The following is a 22771-nucleotide window of genomic DNA, read 5'->3' on the forward strand; positions in this document are numbered from 1 at the left end:
AACCAAGGTTAATGATTTGAGAGCACAATGTAAAGAATGTGGTATTGATAAAAGGACCTTCAGTTGGTCTATAATATATTGAACAAACTAGGTCTTGAATATGCATCTTTCATTTCTAGCTTTCATACTCACCAACCAACTATGGGATCGACTTATATTAAGCCTTCATTTGCATATTTTTCTAAGATGTTGATACATGAGCAATAGAAGCTTCTTTCTATGGGTATCATTAAGCCATCAAAGAACCAAGCCTTGTTGGTTAATCAACCTAAGGGACAAAAAGTGTCAGGACAATCTGACAAAAAACAAAAGAACTTCAAGAACAAACCACATGCAGATCAAGCACATAATAAATAATCTTCAAAAGGTGATTCATTTAAGAAGGAGAAGTCTACTTCCTCGTATTGCAAAAGGAATGGACATGAAGAACCTTCTTGTTACAAGAAAGATATTGATGAACTCAAACATCTTTTTAAGAAGAACAATATTGATCTACCTTGTAGAATGTCTGAGTCAACTTCTTCTTCCAATTCTAAACAATCAGGATCTACAAAGGTAAAAGGTCATGCAGAACTAGCTTCTGAAGCATATAAAGGTAAAGGTAAATCTCTTTATGCTTGTACAAGTAATGAATCAGGGAGATGGCTCCTAGATTCTGGACCTTCTCATTATATGGCTTCTACACAGTCTATGTTCTCTTCTTTTGAGCCTTGTGTAATGCCACCTATTTTGATGGGCAACAACACATATGAGTGTAATTTGGAAAGGTTCTATTGATATTGGGGATGCCACCTTAAATGATGTCTTCTGTGTACCTCATTTGTCAAACAATCTTCTTTCCATCTATTAGATCACCCATGGTGGAACAAGGAAGACTGTGGAATTCACACCTGATTTAGTCATCATTCGAGACTTGAAAAGTAGAGAGATAATTGCTACTGGGATGGTTGATCATGCATATTGATTATATACCTTTTTAGACTTTGCACCTGATGATGATGGTTTTGATCCTTTGCCTGTTAATCACACTCCTAGTGTGAACATTGATTCTGAGGAGAACTTTGGTTACTTGAACTTGGGTATTCTCACATCTGATCCAGTTCTTGAGCTTTGCATTCCTTCTCCTCCATCTATTGTTTCTTTTGAGGATACTTGTGTTGGTACATCCATGGCTACTTGTGATTTAGTGCAATAGGAAATGCATCATCTTCCAGGTCCAGTTTCATGGGATTACTACTTGATAGACATTGCAAGTTTGTTCGTGGAGTCTCATATTTTAGATTTGGAAGACACTATACACGATATTCATCATCTCTTTGATGAAGTTGATTCTTCTTCGATTGTCGTGGAGGAACCTTTGGATCCTCTTGTTCATTCTCCACATGATCATTCATCACAGTTTGACATGAGTGTGGATACTTTTGAGTAGCATTTGGATATCTTTATCTTTAGAAGAGATTCAGGAGTCTTTGGATCTTGTTCAACATACATCTCTATTAGGTTTTGGATTGTCATCTTCATCAGTGTGGCCTAGAATGCATGATTTAATTGTGACATCTTTCAACATCGACATGGAGACACCTGAGCAGTATTCAGAGACTTCATACATTTTACACTTTCTTCCTTCATATTCCTTTCAGGAATGGGAAGACATTCTTCATGCACCTTTGGTTTTATTTCTTCCTAAGGGGAGGAATGTTGTTCAATGATCGTGGTCCATCTTCTACATCTAGTTTAGAGAATTAACCATTGGTACAGTTGATTCCTTTTGGGAAGGCTACATAGTCTTTCTTATCCTTTCTATTTGGAAGGGATTTCTTCCTTGAACGAGATTATTTCTTGTGTCAGGATACTTATTGTATTTTCTCTCTTTTGGGGAGGAGTTTTGTCCCACTGGGTTTTCTCCTTTTCTCTATTAGTGAGAGATTATTTTGTACATGGGTACCTAACATGGACTTGTAGTCGGGACCCATCTTTGTGTGTTTCACCCATCGAAGCTACGCTTAAGGGGGGGGGTGTTAGTGTAGGTTTTTATTTCTCTTATGTTAGGGAATATTTATTTTTCCTTCACATTATTAAGCTTGATTAGGTTATAATATAATGGTTAGGGTGATGACATGTGGTGGAATCCTACATTCACGCCCACATTTGGGTGGTTGAATGTCACACCCTCTTTTGGATTTATTTGCCACCTCCCCATAACCATTTCTTGTCTTTACCTGAGTTGGCATAACCATGTACTGACATTTACCAAGTAGGCAAAACTCCCTCCCATTTCGGTCTATAGGGAGTATTATTTCTCTTGGTTTTATTTTCCCATATTTATCTATATAAACAAGCCCTCACCTCTCCCTATGTTGAAGTATTGAGAATCTAAACACTAGCTGAGATTGTGAGTATAGTTCAGTGCTAGGAGAGCGTTGAGTTTTGTTCATCTCTGGGTTCTTGTCTTGATTTCCTTTAGTCCACTTGATCTTGGGTGGCTTCACAAGTAAATTTAACATATCAAACATCCAAATAATTTATAAATTAAACCTCTCCTAATTCATTTTTAATAATTCTCTTCAATGCAAAGTCACATTGTTAGTTTTGAGAGAAATCACATCACATGTCTCAATCCCTCATCCCTTCAAGCACAACCACACATGTTCTTGTATATGTAACAAGGAGTTGTGAGAGAATCTTATTCTTCTTTCATGCTTGTTGTAACTTCTCAGTTTAATTGGAGGTATACATTAGGTGTAGATTAGGGTTGAATTTTTTATTTTAATCATTGTTTTGTTTTCTACATTTTATTATCCATAGCCAAAAGTGAGGTATTATCCATAGTCAAAAGTGAGGTCAATGTAATACTCTCTCTCTCTCTCTCTCTCTCTCTCTCTCTCTCTCTCTCTCTCTCTCTCTCTCTCTCTCTCTCTCTCTCTCTCTCTAATATCTCCCCTAAAGATGTGAAACTTACCTATAACAAATACCCATGGTTTTATTTTATCCATGACTTCTTTTTTTGTCTTAAGACATCTTTAAAATAATTTGTATGTGAATAAAATCTCACTCTATTGATGTTTTATCAAAAAACAATTTTTGAATTGTATGTGAATACAATTTGGTTCTATTAATGTTTTATTGGATGCATCTCTTTTCTCCCTTTTGTTTTTTACTTAGTTGTCCAATGGAGTGGCATAAATCCATATCGGTGAAGGAACACACATTTATCATTTAAATAACTTTTCCTTCATTTTTAATTGCATGAGTAGATTAAGATTCTCCAATGCTATTTGTGATATATCGGACAAAACAAGGAATAATCTCAAGCAATCCTCAATTAGTTAAATAATCAGATAATTGTGTCATGCATTTTTACACCTTTCCATTGTGTATAAAATATGAAATGAAATTATCCACAAGGATCAAAAAATTTCTATTATCTATAGGTGCATGTACAAGGTGTTATATCAACTTTATATGAGGTATTGTGTAGCTAGTTTGTTTGTGACCCATTGATAATTATAAGGGTTAATTGTATGTTGGGTATATTCGTTGATTATCACTGTCATGTTACATTTTAAATGATTTTAAAATGTATTATGAAACCTTAGAGAATATGCTCCCGAATGTAAATTGAGCTTGAAGTGCAAGAGACACTACCCAGTCTAATCACTTTTTTCCTCCTTACTATATTGATGAACACTTGTTTTAACCTTTTGATGAAAAACCCTTGACCTTGAAAGTAGACTTGACTTCTAAGATTATGGAGTATTCGTCTTGGAATCCAATAATGTTACTAGCCCATATTTTACACCCATAAACCACCACATAAATTATTAATAACTCAAATAGAATTTGAAGTTATATAATCCCACAAGTCCACTTGTTTGCATATATATTGAAAGAAAAAAATCACTCTCCACCCTCCCAAAGTTATCTTCCTTCTACAAGTTTCTCAAGTAATCTTGTTAATGAAGTCAATTGCAAGATATTTATACTTTATTACTTCCTCTAGAATCCTTTCTTTAAAATAAAACTCAAATTAATTATTTTTCTTTCTATTGGAGAGGATTGTGATTTTGATCTCCTTAGTGTTATAAATTGCATATCTATCTATTTTAAAACATTATTAAGGAAAAAAATTGCTCTTGTAACCCTAGTGTAGGCCTAGTGATCAAAATAAGATTAGTGGTGTATAAATAATAGCAACATATTATATCAGTTTGAATTTGTAAAAGCTTAAACACAAATGGGTGGGTATTTGTTTGAAATGTTTTAAAATTCTCTGAGATTATTTTTCTAGTTACAACCATTTTTTTTACAAAAGCACTTGAGAGAATTGTATTAGATAATCTTCAATGGAATATTTTTTAATTTTTATTATGATATTCTAGTAAATTTTCTAAATATTTAAAGTGAATTATTTTGGTAAATTTAAATGAAGAATACTTTAACTTGTTATTTCAGGTTATAAATTTTTGTCTCAACATATTTTTTTCATGTATGCACATTGGTAGGGTGAAATAATTTGCAGATATGACCTCTTCTTGATATTATGAATCTATAACATTAAATTCTTATTGTTTATGAATGTTTGTGCATGAAATGTTATCCTTAATGATGGATTCAACAGTGTAACTTGAATGCAAGTAAAATTTAGTCTCTACATTTGAATGATGTCTTCTTTGGAATGGTATATGGTTTTTGCAATTTTCTTTCCGTGAACCAACAAAACCTTTTGAGGTCTCCTATTTTTTAGTGTCAAAATTATCTTCTTCCAAGAACTCAGGTTTATGCTTTGAGATTTTTTAAAAAGGGAATAAAACACTCTTGGATATCTTCTCTAGAGCTACTAGGAATCTCTTCTCCTACAATGAAGTCAATACTTAACTTTAGCTTTCTAGTCAAGATTGAAGCCTTTGCAACAATTATAGAAGCCATCCTAATTTATATGGTTCAAGAAATTGTATTAGATCATAAAAATCATCATCATAAAAATCATCTTGGAAAGACTAGAAATAGTACCAATATATTGAATTTTAGAATTCTAATCTTTGAAAAGGGTATCATTGACATTATTCAAATTCCCCCATGGTGCCCATCTTGAATTAGTGGTGGAATTTGCAATCACCAATTATAGTTTGGCAATACAAGTTCCACACCATATGGTTGGTAGTCTGGAAGCCTTAATTGGCTCACTTTGCTTGGTGTATTATATTTCAAAGTCTTCTCATTAGTTCTAGATTGTCCCATTTGGGTGTTTCTGATCCTCAATTCCTATTTTGTGGGCATCAAGAGTATCTTGAACATCTCTTTTGGTTTTCTCCCAAAGCTCATGATATTTGATCCTAAATTTATGACCTCTCCAAGTTGTTAAGACTTGAGTCATTATGCTAACATATGGTTTTACTAGGGGATTGGCCTCACTCTCTTCATAAATTCATTCAGATTTGACATTCTTTCAGGTGAAGATTCTATTTAGCACATGGAAAGATAGAAATTCTGCTAGTTTTTCAAGGTTTTTTGTTGATTGTCAAATTTTAATTTATGTTAAATTTATAATTTGTTCTACTATGTTATTATAGGTTCAAGTGAAAGCTAATAAATCAACACTTGAGGTGGCCCACTTATAAGTGGTACTTTGTGAACAATATTAAATCAATTATGTTAATTTGTGAAGGAAAGATTGAAGTTATGCGAGCTACCCCAACAACTTGGGTCTTTTTAGAATATTTCAAATTTGATATTGAATAAATAACAATCGGTGGTATAGAGTATACAAGAAATAAGTTTGAAGAATTGAAGGATTGTCCAGCACAATCACCAAAAATAAATAAATAAAATTAAAGCTAATGTTGGTAAACAACATTTTACACATATTGTTGTGACAAACAATATTTTCACATTAGATCTAAGTATTCTACAATTCATAATATTCATTGTTGGTGTGAATAAGGTATTTTACCTAACTAGTCCACTAGTGGGTCCTATTCACATGTTAACTTGCATCACAGGAGTCTTTTTAGAAGTATCTATTGTCATAAGATCTTATCTTTTTACATTTAATTCTTGTGGCATAGGTTGTTATGTTAAGTTGTCTCATGTTATAAGATTAAGACACCTGTCATCATCTCGTCTAATCTTATCCTTCACCTTGCCTATATAAGCAAGGGCATTGTACACTTTGTCTCATAGATTAGAATATCGTATCTCATTGATATTAATATCAAGCAAGCTCATTTTTTGAATACTCTCTTGTTGTAATTTATATTTGTTTTTGTAGGTTATCCTATGGTATTGAGATACAATTTAGTTCCAACATGATATTAGATCTCTAGTATTGGAAAACCCCTTCTTGAATATGAGGGTAGAGATATTGTAAGATGAAAGATCTAGGTGAATCTAGTAAATTTGAGTATTCTCTTCTGTTGCATCATATGATGACTTGAAGAATTATAAAAACTTGAAAGAAACACCATATTTAGAGATTTCCTCTTCATGGGTTTTGATTTTACACTCATTTTAGAGAATTTTGGAGTAAATTTGAGCTCATCGTTGAGTTCAATTAGTCAAAGATAGTTGGTTTTTTATTTTGCCTCATCTAAATCAAATTCATGTGGCCTAATCTATAAGGGTTTAAAGTTGGGAGGTAGTTTCTAGATCTAGGAGGTAACTAATATTCTTGACCATTTTGGGCCAAACTGTTGGTGTAAATAATTATTCATCTTGGATATTATTACACCTTACTGAAGTTTACTTAGGAAATGCATTTCATAGTAGTTTGGGTATGAGACACTTGGGTGTTTGTGCCACATTGGGATAGGGTGTGTAGGAGAATTTCCACCTTTTATGGTGTGATCTTGTTGTTACACTCCACATTCAGTGGGTGATCCACCTCATGTGGAATATTATATTGTTTCTCCTACCTACCCATACCTATTTCCTACCTTCCCTTGTTTCTTATTGAGCCACATGTCATGTTTGTATGCTCACATATCCATATAGCCTTGCCTATATAAGCAGGCTCATTTTCATTGTATGTATCGATTGATGATCCAGTTGATCAGTATTTTCATCTTGATAGAATACAGTTTATTTCTATCATCTATTTTGTTCTCTCTTATTTGTGCTTTCCATTGCCTCTTGATCTTGGCAAAATCTCACATGGTATCAGAGCTGGTCCATGTCTCATATGGTATCAGAGCCATTAGAGTGTCATTGGTTTGCCAATTGAGAGAAATTTGGGGTTTGTATTTTGGAGTTTTCTATTGCAGGTTTTTATTGGAGCTTGTTGGGTCAAATATGAGGTTACCATTGGATTGAGGAGGTCCAAGAAAGTCATTTTTGCCTTTTCTTTCATCCAAATCGGACTTCGGAGGCCAAATCTAGAGGCATTTGAAGTTTGACGCTGCAGCAGAAATTTTCCAAAAATTATAATTTTGCAGGCAATTTTCAAATAACGATACCTCACTCATCTGGACTCCTTTTTTCGAGCAATTTTTTTTGTTTTGGGGTAGAATTTTGTGATCTGTATAGTGGTGCAGGATTTTTCTATTTTTCGGATACAGGTTTTTCAGAAATCATGAAATCTCGATTTTTACAACTTTGGAGGCTTCATTTGGGCTCATATGGACTCTTTTTCAGGTGCCGTTTTTTTGAAAGTGCATATTTTTTCATATACTTTCATAATATGCCATCTGTTTGTAGTGATTTTGAGTAGAAATTGTACCTTCAGTATTTGGCCATTCTTGGCATATTTGGTACTTGCATTTTGCTTGGATCTCAGTTTAGATCACTAGCAGTATTTGTTGAAGTCTCTTATATATCATTTTGAGAAGTTGTAAATTGAAATAAGAAGTCCACTTTGCCTTGTTTTGCAAGTGGCCCATTGTATACGCACTAAGTATAAAGTGCCAAATCACCTTTTTTTGGGGGGGGGGTGTCTTGTGTGATTGTGCCTCTCTCTATCTTGTGTTTTTTTCATTTTGGTGCTATGGGTTCTCCTAAATTTCCACTTTTAACTCCTCATAATTATGCATCATGGAAGATTAAGGCATGGAGTAAACTAATGGAAAAATGACTCATTCATTATGTAAATGAAACTATTACAGCACCACCTAATCCTAAGACTGATCCTAATGCTCAAATTGAATGACTTACTAAGAATGCTATGACACTTGGAACACTTAGAAAGTATGTATCAGATGACCTTATTTTTCACATTGATAAGTGTACAACAATTAAAGAGGCTTGGGATATTTTTAAGAAATTGTATGGTCAAGTTGATGAGATTAAGGGCTACAAGCTTGATAGTGAACTCACAACTTTGGATCCCAAGGATTTTGATACAATCCAAGATTATGTCACAAAAGCAAATAATTTAAGAGCAAAGCTAAAGGATTGTGGAATTGACAAAAATGATGCTCAATTGGTTTATAACTTGTTGGACAAGCTTCCTTCAGAGTATGCAACCTTTGTATCTAGCTTTCACACCCATAGGTTAGCTCAAGGTTCCTCATACACTTCTCCCTCATTTGATTCATTCATGGAGATGTTGATACTTGAGCAATCTAAGTTGACCATGATGGGGATTCTCAAATCTTCAAAGTCACAAGCTTTGGTGGCTAACAAAGGGAATCAAAGTAATCAAGGAAAAGGCAAGAATCAAAAGAAATCTAAGTCTAAATCACAACAAGATGGAGCACAATATTCCTCTCCACAACAAGGTGATTCACCATTCTCACCTAAGAGGAAATCATATAAGGATAATCTTTTTTGTGGATATTGCAAGAAGTCAGGACATGATGAACATCATTGTTATAAGAAGGATATTGATGAGTTGAAGAATCTTCTTGAGAAGAATAGAATCAACCTACCTTCTAGAATGTCTACATCGGCTTCTTCTTCTAAGGGTAAAGGAAAGGATCACTCTTTTGGGATAGATAAAGGAAAGGGACAAGCTCTTTGTGCTACTACAAGTCATGATTCAGGGAGATGGCTTCTAGATTTAGGGGCTTCTCATCATATGGCATCTTCACAGTCTATGTTTTCTACATTTGAGCCTTGCCACATGCCATAGATTTTGATGGGCAATCATACATACATGGATGTGATTGGAAAATGATCTATTGCCATTGGGGACAACTCCTTCAATGATGTGTTGTGTGTACCCCACTTGACAAATAATCTTCTTTCCATCTATCAAATCACACATGGGGCAACTAGGAAAACTGTAGAGTTCACACCTGATTCAGTTGTCATTAGAGACTTGGAGAGTGGAGCTATCATTACGACTGGGGTGGTTGATCATGCATCTCGGTTGTACTCTTTTTTAGATTTTGGTCCTATTGATAAAGTTGATTCTTCCTATATTGATGATTCGGATTTTGAGGAAAACTTTGGGCATTTGAACTTGGGGATTCTAACTTGTGATCCTGTTCTTGAGCCTTGCATTTCATCTCCTTCTCTTGATATCACACCACCTATTGCACCTGATGATGCAGCTAGTGCGACAATTTTGCCTTCTTATGATTCAGTGCAGCAGGATATTTCATGTCTTCCAGCTTCAGTTGATTGGGATGCCTACTTGACAAACATTGCAGGTTTGTTTGTGGAGTCCTACATTGCATATTTGGGAGACACCATTGATGACATTCATCTTCTCTTTGATGAAGATGATCCTTCTTTGATTGTTGCAAGGGATCACTCTGACCCTCTCCTGCATTTTCTACATGATCAATCTTTAGAGGTTGACATGATTGTGGATACTTTTGTACAACACTTGGAGGAGGTCTCTTTATCTTTTGAGGAGACATGTGAGTCTTTGGACATTATTCTATATTCATCTCCACTAGATCTTGGAGTGCCTTTTTCAGCAGTGTGGCACAATTTACCACCTTTGGAGGGGGTATCTTTTAGCATCAACATGGGGACACTTGAGCAGTTTTCAGAGATTTCATTCATCATGAGGTTTTTTCATACATCTTCCCTTCATGATTGGGGAGACTTCATGGATACACCTTTGGTTTTGTTTCTTCCTAAGGGGAGGAATGTTGTTTGACGTTCATGGAGTAGTTTCTTCATTCATCATCGAGCTTCTATCATTGGTGCAGATTCCACATTGAGGGGGGGCTTCCTAGTCTCTCTTCTTCTTCTCTCATATGGGGGGGACTTTTTCCTCACATGGGGTTTTGTCCTTCACATACTTCTATGAGAGTTCTTTATACATGGTTTTTCATCTCTCTTTTGGGGGAGGGTTTTTTCCCATTGGGGTTTTCTCTCTTTCCCCACTTTGTGAGAGATTTCCTTGCATTGTTTTGCATGCATTTGCATTTGTACATGGGTACCTAACATGGCCTAGTAGCCGGGACCCATCTTGCATTACTTAGTTGCATTGTAGACTTAAGTGCATTCCCCTAAGTTGCACTTAAGGGGGGGTGTTGGTGTAAATAATTATTCATCTTGGATATTATTACACCTTACTGAAGTTTACTTAGGAAATGCATTTCATAGTAGTTTGGGTATGATACACTTGGGTGTTTGTGCCACATTGGGATAGTGTGTGTAGGAGAATTTCCACCTTTTATGGTGTGATCTTGTTGTTACACTCCACATTCAGTGGGTGATCCACCTCATGTGGAATATTATATTGTTTCTCCTACCTACCCATACCTATTTCCTACCTACCCTTGTTTCTTATTGATCCACATGTCATGTTTGTGTGCTCACATATCCATATAGCCTTGCCTATATAAGAAGGCTCATTTTCATTGTATGTATTGATTGATGATCCAGTTGATCAGTATTTTCATCTTGATAGAATATAGTTTATTTCTATCATCTATTTTGTTCTCTCTTATTTGTGCTTTCCATTGCCTCTTGATCTTGGTAAAATCTCACATGGTATCAGAGCTGGTCCATGTCTCACACAAACAAACCACTCAATTATGTCTATCAGACCCAAAGCCCTAATATCTATTGTCAAATCATCAAAATCCATAAAATTGAAGACTTTTGCCTCAAGCCCTTAGAGGAAATTTTTTAGTCCTTGTTGTCATTTTGTTTATATGATTGTATAGAACATGTATCATATGAAACATACGTCTATAACAATTTGTAGAATCAAGTACATAAATTTCACAGAGAATATTTCTTGTGCATTGACAAATAGTACAAACCAAGTTTTATTAATTTTGAAATTTTTTTATAATTTTCATTTTCATGCCCATGGGCAGTAGGATGTTTTTTGCCTAAGAGAGTGAAGATCATGTGCACGACTAATGCCTAGTCTTTTAGGGGCTAAATTTTTTTACCTTTTTAAAAAAAATTTATTAGCATTTGAAAAATCATTATAACTTTCCTCTAGGATGTTGAAATTTTTGGAAAGTTGATTTTGCATACTTTGCAATGGTGTAAGTGATTTTGATAGATTTTGTTCCATGTAAAATTTATTGCTCATTGAAGTTATTTTTTCCATTTTAGACCTCCAAGCTCATAAATTTTTGCTACAATCTTCGATTTTTACAATTTTTGCAAAACTAGGAAGGTATTAAGGAGATCTACCATTATGCACATGCATTTTTTCTAGATTCAAACCTACGTATATTTTATTCAATGTTTTGCACATTTGGCATAGTGATTAATTACCTGAACATCTTAACTCTTAGAGAGGTTCCATATTTTTGAGAAGGCTTTATATGCGGTGTTAATGATATTTGGGAGTTTCTATATGCTTTTCAGGGTTCTTGTCTTTGTAATGGTGGATATTTCTCATAGTTGATTATTGGTTTTTTCATTTCATCCTTCTTCAATCATTTTGAAAAGGAAAAAATATAAATAATAGAGGGCTAGCATCATAAACAATCTTTGATGGCTTCATTTTTTGTCACATTTGTATGGTTTTGTTCCTCTTCCAAGTAAGTGTAAGAAATTTTCTTAGAATTGCGAAAGGTATCATGTTTTAGAAGTGATTGTTACGTATGTAGATGATGATATCTTGAAGTTCATTCATGATTGAGTGTCCCCATCCTTTTTGGACTAATATTTTCAATATATATTTGGAGATTCTAGTTGTCAACCATTCACATATGATCTTGTTGGACATTGTATTATGCTTCTTTGTGTTTCAAAAAGGGTATCCTATGACTATTATACTATTCAAAAGTTAAATTCTTTGGATTATTTTATAAGCTAAGGAAAATATTGCTTCAAAGGCTCTTGTTTCTTCTTTAACAATAGTTGTAGTTCCTTCACCTTTTAGATTCCTTGTGTAGAGTCATTGATTGAGACTTCCATTTTTCCTATTCAGTAGGGCCATCATTATCTTTCAAATTCGAAGGACACATTTGAGGGGTTATATATCTTCTTTGATGATAATCATTGCACATACATTGCCAAACTATTATAAAATTTGGAGCTTGTTCAACATCATTTTTTGCTTAAACCTAGATTCTCACCTTCTTTGATTTGGCATGAACTTGATTTCATTATGGTATCTTCATCTTCCATGGACAAGATGACACTTGAGTATATTTCAAAGATATCATAATATATTTTCAAGCTTCTTCATGTTAATTCCTACTTATAATGGGAAGAATTCATGTATTTATACTTAGTTTTGTTTCTTCCCAAAGGTAGAAAAGTTTTTTGTCAACACTGGATTCATGTTTTATCTTCAACTACTTACCATTTTTGTATGAGATTATACATTGTGTGTGTATGTTGGGGGGAGGGCTGCATAGTCTCTCTCTTTCCCTCTTACTGGGGGGCTACTAATCATATCTTTGTAATGGATGCAATACTTTGGGGGTACTGATGAGTTCTCCATTCATCACTCATTTCATCAAGATTTTACATTATTATTTCATGAATTCTCTCTTTCGGAGAGGGATTTTTTCCCATGGGGTTTTTCTCATTTTCTCCATTTGTGAGAGTTCTTTGCAAATGGGTACCTAAAATGGCCTCATAGTCGAGACCCATCACGCATCATCTTTGCATCCTTACATCATTTGCATTGGGGTTTTCCTTGCTAATTTGCACTTAAAGGGGTGTTGGTGTGAATAAATTATTTTACCTAAGTAATTCACAAGTGGGTCACAATCACGTGTTAATTTAGGTCATAGTAATCTTAATATAAGTCTTAGTTGTCATAAGATCTTATCTTATCTTTTGAGATTTAATGCTTGTGTCCTAGGTTGTTTTGTGAAGTTGTCTCATGTTATAGGATTAAGACACATGTCATCATCTTGTCTAATCCTATTCTTCACCTTTCCTATATGAGAAATGCTATTGTACACTTTGTATCATAGATAAGAAGATCATATCTAACATATCTTAATATCAAGCAAGCTCATTTCTTGCATAATCTCTTGTGGAAGGTTATTTTTGTTTTTGCAAGTGATCCTAGGGTGTTGAGCTAATATTTAGCTCCTACATTTTGATGTACACAAATTTAGTAGCTTGTTAAAAATGAGATTAATATAACAAGGGAAATGATAAAATTCACTCTTGAAGTCATAGTTCATGAATGACTAGCTTGAAATCAATCCAAAGATTATAGAAAAAACAATGTTTGACAATATATGGGATTGCAAATAAATTTTTACAAGAAGGAATAAGGAATTTTATTGAAAGTTTGAATGAGTTGAGCATAATAATGTAGATGAATCCTCTTCTTTATCATGTATATTAAATGTGCATGTTGATAAAACATATTGACATAAAAAAATTGGATGCATCCATATTGTCAGTAAAATGTGTAAGAGTTGGCACAAAATGTTCTATAACATGTAATATTTGGTTGAAGATGTAGCCACCCAAGATCTAGAAGCTTCAATGAAAGTATAAGAGAGATAATATATGATTGAATAATGATATTCTACTAAAGGATGCCAATGATACAATAATAATAGATTACAATGAATACAAAGAGAAGCCATTGGTTATATAGATCAAGGTGAGATGTAATATTGCATAAGATTATGACATATGTCTTAATCTTATGACACATAAACTGATAAGTATCCTATGTAAAATTACGTAACTTGTGTGAATAGGACCTAGGTAATGAATTGGTTAGATAAAAACTTTGTTCACAATACCACCCCCTTAATTGCAACTCAAGGATAATTTGGAAGATAAAATGATGGGTCTTGGTTACTAGACCATGTTAAGTACCCATGTACAAAAGAAATCTCTCACAAACAAAAATTAGAAAACCCAATGGGACAAAACACCTTCTCAAAAGAGAGAAAATAGAAAAGGATTTCACGGAAATATGAGCATAACAAAATACCATGTGAGGAAAATTCACTCCCATAAGAGATAAGAAGAAGAGAGACCATGCAAAACCCCTCTAAGTAGAGTCTCATTTAGTGATGGTAGATGCTTGACACTAAATGTTGAAGATTGTCCAATAATGTTGAACAATATTTCTCTTTTTGGGAAGAAATAAAACTGATAATATGTGCCATATGTCTTTCCTTTCCTGAAAAAATATCCAATAATGTATTCCAAGTCTCCATACTAATGCAAAATTGTGAGAATTAATGAGGTATGGTAAGAACAAGAGGGTATAAATGTTCCCCCACAACATATAAAGAAGATGATTCAACTCCATAAGAAGTAACATCAAAGAGGAGATGAATATCCTTGATAGTGTCCTCCAAATTTGCAAGATAGGAATGACAAGACAAAATTATAATGTTTGTTAAGTAATCATCCAAAGTAAGTGTATCTGGAAGACTATGAATATCATCTTGCATTAAATCATAAGAATCCATGGATTTAGCAATATCAATCTCATGAGAAGCAACAATAAATGGAGGATATGGAATGTCAACACATGTCTCTAAAACCTTAGTAAATGAAATAACATCAAGATTCACATGACCATATTGGATCTCCTAAAAAAATGTCCACACTAGATTCTCAAGTGTGTACATCAACTTAAACAATAATAGGAGAAAAATGTGAGGTGCAAAGTTGAGATTGATGATCAACCTCCCCAACTGTAATTATGTCTCTACTACACGAATCCTAAATAATGACAAAATCTAGTGTGAAATCAATACTCTTTCTTGCTCCACCACGTGTTGATAAATAGAAAGGGTGTTGGTTGATAATGAAGGCACACAAAGAACACCATTAAATGATCCATCATCTAGCAATAAATCCTTTCCCACACACACATATGTGTTATTATCCATAAGGATATGTGGTGATGAAGAAGTCTCAAATGAAGAGAACAAACTTGTTGTAAAGTCATATGATGTAAATCTTTCCACCTCTCTAACTTGGAATTTGTAACCGCAACAAGTTATTTTTCCTTTTTGTCTCTTTGACCTTGATGATGATGATGGAGAAGAAGAATCCTCTAACGTTGTTGAAGATAAATTGATTTGATTCCTCTTAAAAATATTCTTCAACTCATAAATATGTTTTAATGACATTGATCCTTGTCACGCCTCAATTTATTTCCATATGCACACTTGAGATTCTCATTCTTAAATGATTCCCCTTGACATGAAGAGGATTTTAGAATATGTGTAACCTTTTCTTTTTCTTCTTTTATTTTTTTCAAGATTCCTTGATTCTTTTTGTACTTTAGGCTCACTAGCCACCAATACTTGTGGTTTAGAAGACATGATGAGACCCATTTGAATTAGAAGATTTGAAATTCATAAAATTTGAGATCAACACATGCAACTCCCATAGAAATACAATGGACATGAAAACTATAAAAAAAATACTAAATAATCAAGACCAAACATGGATAACACATTTAAAATCAATTGTAAATCCTCCTGAACAATCTTGCAATCCTTAAATTTTATTCTTAGTTACTTAATCTTGGATATCTAGACTTAAATATTGTTAAAACCTTTAGAATTAAGAATAATAAAATCATTATTAATTTGATATTCTCCAATCTTGTCAGTTTTATCCTATAATTTTTCAAAAGTCTCCCAAGCATCTTTAGGTGTTTTGCATGATTTAATATAAAACTGTAAATCAAAAGAGACTAATGAATAAATTCATCCAAGTCTTTTCTCACTATTGATCTCCCACATTGTCTTTACATTAGCATCAACAAATTCAGAAATAGTTTCTTTTAAATAATGTAGATAACTATTTCCCATGAGATAGTTCCATTACTAATTTTCTTCATGAAGCATAATTATATAAAGGTAAGACTTCAAAAATGCATTTCCACTATTGGAAAAATTATTGCAATTACATGTGCAACTTGCTAAAAACAACAAAGTGGACTCGATCTTTGTTATGCAAATACTGAATTTGGTCATATAATTAAAGTATGTGTTTTTGATAGAGTGAGATCAATCTAATCACATCATTGTAAAGTACATAAAAAATATGCACTTCCAAAAAAATTGCACTAAAGAATATTATTGTACGAACTTGAATGAAACTTAAAAAATTCTCAAAATGAGAATCACTCAACTATTGGAATGTTGGAATGTTATCATTGATCCTTGTGGGAAACATGAGCTTAATGCTCTTGGGCAGTTTTGGGCGAGTCAGGCAATATGGACTACATTTACATGAGCCTATTTTTGTCTGCACTCTTTCGTAGTTAATTGTATCGGTTTGTTGTTTTGTTAGTAAGCTTGAAGATGCCTAAAGTATCTATATTCAAGTTTTCTCATGTTGGCATGGGAAGGTCAAAAAGATACGTGGTCCAGAAGCCGTGTTCGATAGCTACCCTATTTCTCTGGAACAAGACAGTTAGCTCAAAGGGTCCACATTTTGTTAAATGATCACATTTTGTTTTGTGGTTTTGAGACAAGACTAAGGATTGGTCATGGCATGTAAACTCCAATGGACACTCTCTTGCATCATGTTTTGGCTGACTTATGTGGATGAATCATGTAGCATGTAAAGTGCAGTGGTATGAAGGATGTGTAGTTGACATGAATCAAATATGGATCAATATATATGTATGTATGATGCATTGGTGCAAATATATGTAAAAATAATAATAATAATGGTATGCGGTGATATGTGACAAAAGAGTTGATGAAGTGTGCAAAATCTATTTATTGAACCTAATTGGAACTGTACTCCATGCATGCCTGAGATGCAACTTGAACAATTTTTTTTTTGTATATAATTACGAGCAATAAGTCCTCTGACAATGAGCCTTATTTAGGCAGTGAGCCCTCCGGTAGTGAGCCGTTCAATGAGCACTATTGTAATATTTTGTAATTGGTTATAAGATATTGAAAGTTAACCTTCTCTATGGTTTTTCTCTTACATGTTTCCATGTAAAAATACCGGTGTCAAGTGTTATGTGTTTTATCATAGTTTCATTTCCTTTACCTGCATTTAATTATGTTATGAAGATGGTTGTTTAAGAGTTTCAATTAATTTAAGGGAATATTGATTCATCCCCACCCCCCTCTTAGTATCCTAGATATTCAACAATTGGTATGATAGCTTTGTCCTTTGAAAGAGCCTAACAACTTGAAGGAGATATTGGAGGCTAAACATATGGCACCTAAATCTATTCCAGAAGAATTCCTAGAAGAATGTCAACTTGACAAAAATGGAGAACTTAAGGTAGCTTGAAGATCTTGAAAATAGAAAAAATGAGAACAAATATTTGAAAGAAAACATAAAAGAAGCGAATGAATGCATCAGGAAGCTAAGGGAACAGATCAAGAAATTTAAGGAAAGACATAAGGTGGTTAGTGAAAAATTAAAACAAGCAAATGATATGATTGCGAATCTAAAGATCTAGATTAAAGAAGAGAAAAAAGACTAAGGACTATCTAAATGACATAATTTGTAGTACCTCTACTCGTTTGTTCTTATTAGACTCATATTTTATTATTGTTTACTTTCAGTGGATACATTACCATGATGTGTTATTCAAACTTATATGACATTATTACATGCTTTATCTGGATATGAGATGCATAATTTATTTGCAGTATTTCAATACTTGTGATTTATGGCATTTTATGGATTATTGCTATGTACTGACACTTTACTTTATCTATGCAATGTAGAATTATATGTTGTGTGTCTGCGAGTGTATTGGATGCAAGGGGACAATTTTCCTTCACTCATTTCGATGAGACAGGGAACATTGTGATTCTCCTTCATCGGTGTGTATGTCGTGTTTTCTATATTGTATATATGCATGTGTGGTTTGGTGATGCAGGATATTGCAGGTACAAGTACCGGGTAGGTACGGGGTATCGTCTCCACCTGGCTTCACAGGTCTAAGCGTGCCTTATATTGTCCGATGGAATTGGAGGAGATAGTAGTTGACCCTATTTTATTCAGTTACACTCGTGTGAGTGTCGTCAGTTGGTCGTCCTGTCAGTTTGTTTGGCCTTCGTATTTTATCGTTTGATCTTTTTATGAGTATTTGCTTGAGGTTTGTTCAGTTGTGTGTTTAGTGGTTTTAATTAATTAATTAAATTTATGGATTTATCTCATAGTTGGTATTCTTGGGAATTATATATTTTATGCATTGAGATTATAAATTTAGTTAATTATAAAGAAGTTATTAAATTAAGTTGCAAGCTGCATGATATTAGAAATATATTTTATTTAAATTTTAGTGGAAAAATAAATTAGATTAATTGCATTTATTGTTTCCTAGAATTTTAAATAAATAAAAGAATAAAAGAATAAATAAATGAATAAAAGAATTCATTAGAATTATAGTATTGCTTTAATTTCTTTATTTAGAAAATTAATTAATTTGCATGAGAAAAGAAAAGAAAGAAAAATGATTTTTAATTATTGCATATTAACTTATCCTTTGTTAGAAAATTAGAAAAAGAAAATAAAATTGCTTTTATTACTAAATTTAGGTTTTTGGGAAAAATATATTCAACCTAGAATTTTAGTTTAAAAAGGGGAATAGGTCTTTATTTTAGAGAGAGACAGGAAACAGGTCAAGGATTTAGGTGAAGAGAAATTTATTTGGAAGCTTGTTGAAGGATTGGTTCTCTTCTACAAATTTCTTCTAGGAAAGTTATACTAGGTTGGGTGGCTTCTTTTGATTGTTTGTTTTAAAGAAAATATTTCTATTTCTTCTATCTTTCTGAATGATGTGTGTGTTAAGATGTTTGTCAAATCTAAAATCCTGTCTGATTATTTCTTGTTCTTGGCTAAAACCCATTCTTGAAGTGAATTTCTAGTTTATGGAAAGAAGTTATTTCCTTTGTGTTTTTAGATTAAAATTTTGAGAAAATTGGGAAAAGTTATTATGGCAAAATTTACCAAGATTTTTATTGTGCATGGAAATTGTAAGATTGGTAGAAAATGGGTTTTTACCAGAGAAAATATTCCCTTTTGTTGGGTTAGTTTTGATATTTGGCTATGGATGTTCTGTCAATATTTGTGTAATCTTTGGGTAATTATTTAATTACTATGATAATAGATCTAATTTTAATTAAAAGTTATTTGGGTTTTATAAGTTATGGGGAAATTATTTTATTTAAATTTTTCTGGGAAAAAAAGTTATTTTAAACTAAATTCTAGAAAATAATTTTTATGGAATAAGGAAATTCATTGTAAGTTTTGTGTTATTGAAAACTTAAAAAAATAAATAAAATAAAATTAGGGCAGGTAGCAACTACTGAGGGTAGTACGTCTACCATACGGTAGCAGTACTACCGACGGTAGTATGCTACCGGCAGTAGCATCTGCTACCGTGCGGTAGCTGTGCTACTGGCGGTAGCATGCATTACCGTGCACGGAGCATGGAGTTATTATTTTTTTTTTGCGTTTCCCTGTGTTTACTTTGGACATGGGCACTTTCAGTTTTCATGCCAGGGATGTGTAATTTGATTTTTTGAAATTAATTTTATTATATATATGTATAAGTTATTTTTTTTATTATGGGCATTATATTATTTTAGCATTATTTTAATACTGTGAAAATTATTTTATGAGTTGACATATATATTTTGTAATATAATTATAAGTATATTATATATATACGATGTATATATAGGTATTCATATATATATATATATATATATACATATATATATATACATACATATACATATATATGTATATACATATACATATACATATACATATACAAGCTTTTCTGAAAACACCCAAACTCTAAATTAATTATATATACATATATACATATATATGTATACATATATACATATATATGTATACATATATACATATATATATATATATATATATATATATGTATATATGTATATGTATATATGTATACATATATATGTATATATGTATATATAATTAATTTAGAGTTTGGGTGTTTTCAGAAAAGCTTGTAATTTTTAGATTTTATATTTATGCTTGGAAACACATTAGGAGATTAATTCATATGTGAATTTATTTAACCTTATTGGACAAATGACAAAATTGATTTCTTTGTATTAATATAGTTGTATTTTCTTATTTTTTGGAAAATCTTTAATTGCAAGTTATTTATGCTTTTGGCTGTTTTAAGAAAAGATTGCCTGTATTTGTGTAGTCACATAAATCTGTCCATTTTAATTAAATGAATATTTCGTATTTATTTGATTAAAAATCCACTAGCCATCAGTTAATTAAATTAATATTTAATTAATTCATCCCCAAACATTCTTCTATTAATTAAATAAATTATTCAATTTATTTTAATTAATTCATTAAATCAAATTCCATTCAATTAAATAAATAAAATCAATTTATTTAATTATATCCCCCTATTCCTCTTTTAAATAAATTAAATAAAACATTTATTTAAATCATTATCCCCACCCCACTTGCATTTTCCTACAAATGCAACTTGCACACATTTATTGAAATAAATGAATTTTTATTTTTAATAAAATCCTATTTTCCCTCACCCACCAAATCCACTTGCAAAAATCTAATCCCCTTCTAGATTCTTCTAACCCCTTCCTAATTAGCCTAATCCATCCCCTAATTATTGTCACATTCATAAGCAAAATGGAGTCACTTCTCAAAGTCTAAAAGTCTTTGATAACCATTAAAGGCTTTAAACCTTCAACCACTAAATGGCTCAAAGTCTTTGATAACCATTGAAGGCTTCCAACTTTCAACCACTTAATCCCCAAAGTCTCCAATAACCATTAATGGTTAACTCAAACCCTCCCACATGGTTAAAACATTTGTTTTGACTCAACCTCTATCCAACCCAAGGGTCTCATCAAGCCTTTAATGCTTTGACCATGATTATCTCTTAATCATTTGCACAAAGGTTTATCCTTGCATTAACTCCTAATCCAGTGGGTAATCCTAATTTAGGCTTGACCCTTACCTTCTAGATAACCATGAGGTCTCCTAAGGCATTTAATGCCTCCAACCTCTTCTCTCAACCCAATCTTATGTTGACACTTGTCACCATTTCATTGGTGCAAATTGTGCACATGGATCCCCAACTTTCAAGCTTGACTCTTGATTAAACCTTTCAATCCTGGCCATCCATTGCTCCATTTTTCCTATAAATAGAGCCCATTCCTTCATAATCCAGATCCTAAAAACTTGTATGCATTTAGACTATAGACATTTTAGAGAGCATTTTTAGCATAAGCAATCTAATCTTTTGTCTTTTGGTTAAAATATATCATTTTAGCATTAGCATTACCTTATTTCACATTTAGAGCTATATTACAATCTCAATCTTCCATAAGCATCCATAGTGCAAAAAGCTGCTGAGAGCTACACTATTTTGGAACTTGGAGAGGAGAGGAACAAGGGAGAAAGAGCTAATCTCATGCTAAGAGATAGTTGGAGATGTCTCATTGTCTTTACTTCTTTAGTTAGATTCATTAGCATGTTTTTAGTGTCTCTCTTGGAATGCCTTCATATGTTTTAGTTTTTGATTGATTAACGCTAATGCTTTGTGTGTTTTGTGTTGTTTGATCTTAAACTAACTATTTGTGCCATTTAGAAGGGCATCATTTGGTGAACCCGACGTGAATCGAACACGCAACCTTCTGATACTTGTTTTTGAAAAAATTAACAATTTTGCTTGTTGAAACTGCCACACAGGTCGCGCTTCGGCGCTTTTGAACACATTCTAGCGCTATTGCAACATTTTCTTTTAGCGCTATTGTCAATATAATAGCGCTAATGAAAAAGTTTTAGCGCTACTGATTACTTTCTAGCGCTTTTGTCACAGTTCTAGCGCTATTGAAACCGTTATAGCGCTTTTGACCTTTCGGATTTTCCTATTTTTTTAGCGCTACTGTGTAAAATAGCGCTTCTGCGACCGCAGACTAGCGCTATTGTATAAATTAACGCTTTTGTATAAAAAGCAGAATAACGCTATTGTGACAGAGTGTTGTCCAATTCGCTTTGTAAACCAAAATCAGCATTTAGGCTTGTGTAAGCCCACACTAACATTTGACCATTGACCAGGTGCAGGTTCTAATCTTTTTGTGTGCAGGAGAAGGAGTTAGTAGATGCCATAAAATCTTTCTTTTTACTTTCTTTAAAAAGTTGGTTAAAAAGAATTTATTTTCCCTTCTTGCACAAGTTAAAATCAACCTAAAACTTGTTTGTGGTGCTTAAAAAGAACATTCATCTTTCTTTTATTGCAAAGTAAAAAGAACAACAACTTCAAATTTTGCTTTCATTGCAAGTTAGGGATACATTTTGTTTTGGTGCTTAAAATCAACAAAACAAATTTTCTTTCTTGTATCAAACTTAAAAATTTACAATCCACACTTCAAAATTTTGGTGCAAATAAAATTCACAATCAACTTGTCTCAATTTTGCAAGCAATTTTACTTCAAGCAATAAC

Source organism: Cryptomeria japonica, chromosome 4 (assembly GCF_030272615.1).
Source record: "Cryptomeria japonica chromosome 4, Sugi_1.0, whole genome shotgun sequence".
Taxonomy (NCBI): Eukaryota; Viridiplantae; Streptophyta; class Pinopsida; order Cupressales; family Cupressaceae; genus Cryptomeria; species Cryptomeria japonica.